The following is a 7,155-nucleotide window of genomic DNA, read 5'->3' on the forward strand; positions in this document are numbered from 1 at the left end:
CGGGCAGCCCTTATTACCACAGGCACCAGCCTGGAGACTGAAGTGGATGCCTGGCTTAGGTCCTCAAAACATTTCTGTGGAGCAGGCAAGACTGCCTCCATTTTCCAGATAAGGAAACCAGCCAGAAATGCCTGGCTGGGGTGGGGCTCACCCAGCAGGCTAGGCTCTCCCGCCTCTCAGCACAGCTCTGCCAAGGCTCCACCTCCCTTGTTTCCACCTCCCTAATTTTTGCCATTCTGATGAGTGCAAAATGCTCTCTCATAATGTCACTTTGATTTGCATTTCTCTCATATCTGCCGAGTTTGAATGTTTCTAGAATCTGGGCTTTTAACTGTTCATTTGCTTCTTCTTGAAATCAAACCAGTATATTTTCTGAACAAGGTGAAAAAATGTTTTGACAAAGAGATTCAAAGACCTTTAGATGCCTTCCCTGCTTGCTGCTCCTTGAGGCTTGCTTCTAGAAAGGGACACGCACAGCACATTGTAGTATAATGGCTGCACCCAGACCTCCGGGGGTCAGAGGTCAAGCCACTCAACACCAATATGCTTCTTGCAAATCACTAACAGCCCCGGGGCTCTACTTTCTCTTCTGTGTGATGGGGTAGTGAAAGCACCTGCCTGTAGAACAGCTGGAAGATTACATTGCTTGGCAAGGAAGGTTCTCAATCAGTATCAGCTACTATTATTCCCCCCACAGCGCTCACGAGACAGGAGAGGATCGTTACAGGGTGATGTCAGAGTGCTCTAGCATTTTCCAGAGGGTCTCCCATGGCACCAGGGTGAGAATTCTCAGGACTCAGTTTTTTCACTGGGAAATTTGCTCTAGACTAGAGCAATTACAGGACCCCAGAGCTTGTACTGGGAGTGAGCCTCAGTGCATTGCTGTGGAGGGACACCAGGGAGTCCTGTGTCACACCAGGGGTCCCTTTGGGTCTCACAGTTGTCCTGGGCCTCACCATGGGATCTAAGGGAGGCATGGGAGTGCAGGGCTGGTCCCTGCTCTGCAAACTCTGAACCACCCTGGCTTGGCCACCTCTTGAGTTGGCTTCCTTCCCTTCACAGTGCCCCTGGGGGCCCATCTGTAAAAAGCCCAAGCGCCCACTGAAACCAAGTCTAAGTCACTTGCAGTCACAGAGAAGACATCCTGTGGGCTGAAATCCCAACTGGGTGACCCTGGGCAAGTGTCTTGACTTTTTTGAGCTGATTTCCTAATGTCTATCTCAGAGGAGCATCCCCACCCCACCCCAACCCACACACACATGCTGTGTGTCTCCTGTGGATCCCGCTGGCAGGCCAGGGAAGCCTGTGGACCCCTTCTCAAAATAGGTTGTTTTTTTTTTTAGATCTTATTTATTTCTATGGTTTGGGGGATTGAATTCAGGGCCTTGTGCATGTTGTACAGTCCCAGCTCCCAAATAAAGTTTTCATTTTAAAAATTATTTTATTTTGTGGTTTGGGGATTACACCCAGAGGTGCTCTACCACTGAGTCACATCCCAGCTCTTCCTAATTTTTTATTTTGAGACAAGTTCTCACTAAGTTGCTGGGGTTGGCCTTGAACTTATAATCCTCCTACCTCAGTCTTCCCAGTTGCTGGGATTAGAGGTGTGTGTACCAGTGCAGCTGAATAAAATAAGGTGCATATGATAAAATACATGGAATGACAAAGAAAACCAGGTATATCCAACCCAAGTGACCACTAATGGATAATCGGATAGACAAAATGTGGCATATACAAATAATGGAATGTTATTTAGTCTTAAAAATGGTGGGGGTTGGGAGCTGGGCACAATAGCACACACCTGTAATCTCAGCAACTCAGGAGGCTGAGGCAGGGGGATTGCAAATTCAAAGCCAGCCTCAGAAACTTAGTGAGGACCTAAGCAACTTAGCAAGACCCTGTCTCTTAATTAAAAAATAAAAAGGGCTAGGGATGTAAATCAGTGGTAAGACACCCCTGGGTTCAATCCCTAGCACCAAACAATAAATAAGAAGAGACTCTGACCTGACAGAATGCTATGACAAGCCTGAACCTTGAGGACACTGTGCTCAGTGAAATAAACTGGTCACAAAAGGATGAATACTGTGCAGGTCCACTTACTTGAGATAACCCAAGTCAAATTCGTAGACAGAATGTGGAGTGGCAGTTGACAGGAGCCTGGGTGGGGAGGTGTGGGGAGTCACTGTGGAATGGGGACAGAATCTAAGTTTCATAAGATGAGAAAAGCTCTGGGGAGGGGCAGAGGGGAGGTTGCAGGACTCAGTGACTGGACCTAAAGCCGCTGCTTAAAAATAGGCACCCATGGGCTGGGTTTGTGTCTCAGTGGTAGAGTGCCCGCCTAGCATGTGTGGGGTCCTGGGTTCGATCCTCAGCACCAATAAAAATAAATAAAAATAAAAGTGTGTCCAACAACTACAAAAAAAAATCTTTTAATGGGTTCCAGTGAGGGTGATCCTGATATGTATTTTACCACCCAAATATTAAAATAATTCTTAAAAGGTGTCTACAGAAAATAAAACAATGATAACAAAACTCAGGTATTAAAATACTTAGCAAAATGCCAATGATGTCACACAAGTCTTTCTCTTTTTGTTAATTTTAGATGGACACAATACTTTTTAAATTTATTTTTATGTGGTGCTGAGGATCAAACCCAGTGCCTCACACATGCCAGGCAAGTGCTTTGCCACTGAGCCACAATCCCAGCCCAAAGCAAGCCCATTTTTTTTTTTTTGTGGTGCCGGGGATTGAATCCAGGGCCTATGCATGCAAGGCAAGCACTCTACCAACTGGGCTGTATCCCCAGCCCGCAAGCCCTTCTTGATTATGGATAAATGGCAACAGGTTGGTTCACTACCTTAATTCAAAAGTAGAGATGAATGGAAAAGTTATCTGAGGTCACCATGACGACTGTCACGTGACACGAACATATCTGGGATTTTACTGGGAACAGAGTCACAATAATGCTGTTGCTTCTTGATGACCTTCACAGAAGCAAATGCTGAATCTCAGTTTGCAGTTAGTGGAAACAGAGATGTGATTTCCCTCCTCCATCCTAGTTCCAGAACTCCCTGAATTCTGTACGTGTGTTCTTGAGGGTGGGCCCCAGGTAAACTGGCTGTGAATCAAGTGCACAGAACTCTGACTCAGAGGAAGCTCTCAGCAGATCTTAGCAGCAGAAAAACTGGCTCCACTCCTTAAGAGCAAAGATAGTCAAAGATTTGCATCTGCATCCAAGACAGACAACTTACTCCTTAGAATGGATTCAACTATGCTGCTTGAGAAAAGGAAAAAAATGTGTTTTTCTATCACAGTGTATTCATTTCCTGCTTCCAAAGCCAAGAAAGGTTTATTGCTTTATTTATTTTATTATTATTTTGAGCCACATCTCCAGCCCTATTTTTGTATTTTACTTAGAGACAGGGTCTCACTGAGTTGCTTAGTGTTTCACTTTTTTTTTTAAATGTTAAAAATGCTTTTAATTTGTATAAAGTGCAAATCAAGACTACTGAGAAACATATGAAAGCATATAAAATGGCCAAAGCTAACGTACATGCACAGGGACACAGCTATATATTTGCTACTGCCTAGACTTAGACATCCAGGAGAGAAGCTTGCTTTTCCTCCTAACTTATTTTGTGTCTCTCCAAAAACTGAAGAGTTGATAGTATCTTACTGTTGCCACCCTCTGAGTTTGGCAAGAGGTTATACACAGGGAGGGTTTATAGCTGCCATTTCCTATTGCTTCCCTAGTGACACAGCACGGGAGGTTAAGTTACTTCAGGAGACTCATAGTGCTTCACTTTTGCTGAGGCTGGCTTTGAACTCAAGATCCTCCTGCCTCAGCCTCCCGAGCTACTGGGATTATGGGCATGTGACACTGCATCTGGCTGCTTTATATTTTTATAACTGAATAATTTGGTAGACCTTTAGCCAGACTGGCCATCTCTTGGTTCAACCCTCACCATAAAGTGGTAATAATGATTCCTAATCCCACAGAGCAGGATCCACTCAGAATGCTTGGCGATGGGAGCTATTGTGTTTTCAGTTAACTTAGACCTCTGGGTATCAAAGGAGACCTCTGGGTATCAAAGGAGACCCAGGCAGATCAGTGATTTCTGATTTTGAAAAACCGGCTTGGTGGGTAAAAGAGCCTTCAGTTTAAAAAGGGTTTCACAATTTTTCATTTGCAAGAGAGGGAGGGTGTTAATAAATAAAATCGAAGTGAAAACCGTGATGGGGCTGCGACTTGGCCGATTCTCAATGGCCGTTGAGTAAAAGCGGTTTTGAAAATGTGATTTTCCCAAAAGAGGAGAGAAATATGAGCTCAACTGAAATATCCTCAGTGAAAAGTGACTTTTTAAAGAATACTCAAGACAGGAGGCCCTACTGTGTGTGCACAAGCAGAGGGTGTTCTGGAGAGTGCGTGTAGGGGCCTAGGTGCAAGGACTTGGGATGGTGTGTGTGGGTGTGGGGATGGGGAAGGGCATGTGTGGCTGTGTTTGTTGTTGTGTGTGGCCGTGTTTGTTGATGTGTGTGTGTGCAGGAGAAAAGGGTTTCAGTTGTTGAAATAGGGAAGAAAACCTGTTTCCTCTTCCCTTGTTAAGGTTTAAACAAGCGCCTCAGGTGGCCCTGGCACACTGTGGTGAGTTGTGTACTGGGATGTTGGCCCTGGCCCTGGCCTTCCTGTGTGAGGCTGCATGAGGTGGGTCAGAGCATCCTGGTCTCCTGGGATCCCCTCTTGAGTCCCTGTGAAAGTTGAACCAGCTGTTGCTCTGCTTATTTGGTTCTGTTTGGTGCCATGAGGGCCTTCCGTCCAGGTGGGGACGGGCCCTGGGACCACCCGCTTCCACACACCCTCCTGGGGCCCAAGACCTAGGTCCATGTTTTCTCAGGTGGCTCACAGTAAGTTTGGGGTAAGGAGGATTAAAAAAAGAAGTGATCGGAGCTGGGGATGTGGCTCAAGCGGTAGCGCGCTAGTCTGGTATGCGTGCGGCCCAGGTTCGATCCTCAGCACCACATACAGACAAAGATGTTGTGTCTGCCAAATACTAAAGAATAAATATTAAAAAAATTCTCTCTCTGTCTCCTTCTCTCTCACTCTTTAAAAAAAAAAAAAAAAAAAAAGTGATCAACAGAAAGATGAATTAAAAGAGAAACAACCTCCAGGCTGGGGTGTAGCTTAGTGGTGGAGCATGTGCTTAGCATGTGCAGGGCCTTAGGTTCAACCCCCAACACACACACTAATAAATGAATTAAAATGGACGGAGGCATAGATGAACCATGTAGAGTCCAGGTGTTGGGTATGAGTGTTCAGTCTACATTTCTAACTTTCCATTTTGGGAGGAGTACTAAGGATTGAACCCAGGCAAATGTTCTTTCACTGAGCCACATCCCCAGCCCGTTTTATTTTTTATTTTGAGACAGACTCTTGCTAAATTGCTGAGGCTAATCTTGAACTTGGATCCTCCTGCCTCAGTCTCCTGAGAGGCTGGGAGTACAGACAAATGCCACCACAACTGGCTACTTCTAGCTTTTTTGTATGTTTGGAATTTTCATATCAACTTGCTGGAGAAGGTGAGATATCTAATCAAAAAGAAGTTGCTGTCCCAAGACCCCCACATTTTGAGGCAACTAGGATAACTTTCCTCTACCTTAGTTTAAAAAAAAAAAAAAAAAAAAATATATATATATATATATATGTGTGTGTGTGTGTGTGTGTGTGTGTGTGTGTGTGTGTGTATAAAAACATAACTAACATAATTAATTAGATTCTAAGAACATAATGGGAGAGGTATATTCCTGACCTTTAAATCTAACTTGTTCTGAGCAGGTAAAGCAAAAAAGTGGCTAATGCCCGGCACTGTGGTACCGTGGTGCATGCCTATAATCCCAGTGGCTCAGGAGGCTGAGATAGGAGGATTGCAAGTTAGAAGTCAGGCACTGCAATTTAACAAAAACTCTGTCTTGAAGTTAAAAAAAAAAAAAAGGACTGAGAATATAACTAAGTGGTAGAGTGTCCTTGGGTTTAATCCCAGTACCAAAAAAAAGGAGAGAGAGAGAGAGAGAGAGAGAGAGAGAGAGAGAGAGAGAGAGAGAAAGAGAGTGCATTACCATATACCAGTACCAGCTGGGAGTTTGAGATTTCTAGAATTTCAATAATGGCAAGTTTTTGGAGGAGACAAAAAGGGCACAGATAAAATGGAACAGTTAAAAATCAAGACAGTTGGGGCTGGTGATATAGCTGAGTGGGTAGAGTACTTGCCTCACATGCACAAGGCCCTGGGTTGTTCAATCCCCAGCACAAAAAAAAAAAAAAAAAAAAAAAAAAAAAAATCAAGACTCTTTTTCCCTTGCAAGGGATTTTAGGAGCCACTGGGTCCTAAGTCCGCATTTGACGCTAGGGCTGCCGTAGCAAAGTAACACAGACTGGGTGTCCAGCGCCAGCCTGTTGTCTCTTGTGGATGTGCAAGTCCAGGATCAGTGTCAACAGGGTCAGCTGCAGAGGTCTCTGTCCCTGGCTTGTAGATGGCGTCTATCTTCTCCCTGGGCCCTGAGTTGGTCATCCCTCTGATACCGACCAGATTGGATTAGGGCCACCCTAATGACTTCATTCTGACTCTGTTATCCCTTGAAAGACCCTTTCTCTGTTATAGTCACATAGAATGTTATAGTCACATTCTAAAGTGCCAGGGGGTCAGGACCTCAGTGTGAACATGGGGGACACAGCTCAGCCCATGAGGTGGCGTGTGGAAAGGAGCATACAGGACAGCAAGGGGTCCTCCCCAGCTGGGGAGCCGAAGGACTGGGGCGGGCTAGCCAGCCCCACGTGTGGCCTGCTTTGTGGCACTTAATCATCTTTAAAACCTGACCAGATGCCTTCCAGCCATATGATGACATCAGTGCTGGGGCCTGGGGAAGGCCAGCCCAGCGAGCCTCCAAGGGGCCTGGAGGAGCAGGGGGTGGGAGCCGCACAGACTCCAGCCAAGGCGAGGCTGCCTCTGGAACGGCTGCTCTTCCTGCTTCTTCCTTTGCCCCTTCTAGACCATTTTCAACCCAGCAGCTTAGAGAGGGCCTTCCAGAGCCCCAAGGCAGTGTGGCCTTTCCTTCCTCCTTGGCACTTCCTCCCCCTGACTGGTCCATTCAGAGGTTCTC

Source organism: Callospermophilus lateralis, chromosome 7 (genome assembly GCF_048772815.1).
Source record: "Callospermophilus lateralis isolate mCalLat2 chromosome 7, mCalLat2.hap1, whole genome shotgun sequence".
Taxonomy (NCBI): domain Eukaryota; kingdom Metazoa; phylum Chordata; class Mammalia; order Rodentia; family Sciuridae; genus Callospermophilus; species Callospermophilus lateralis.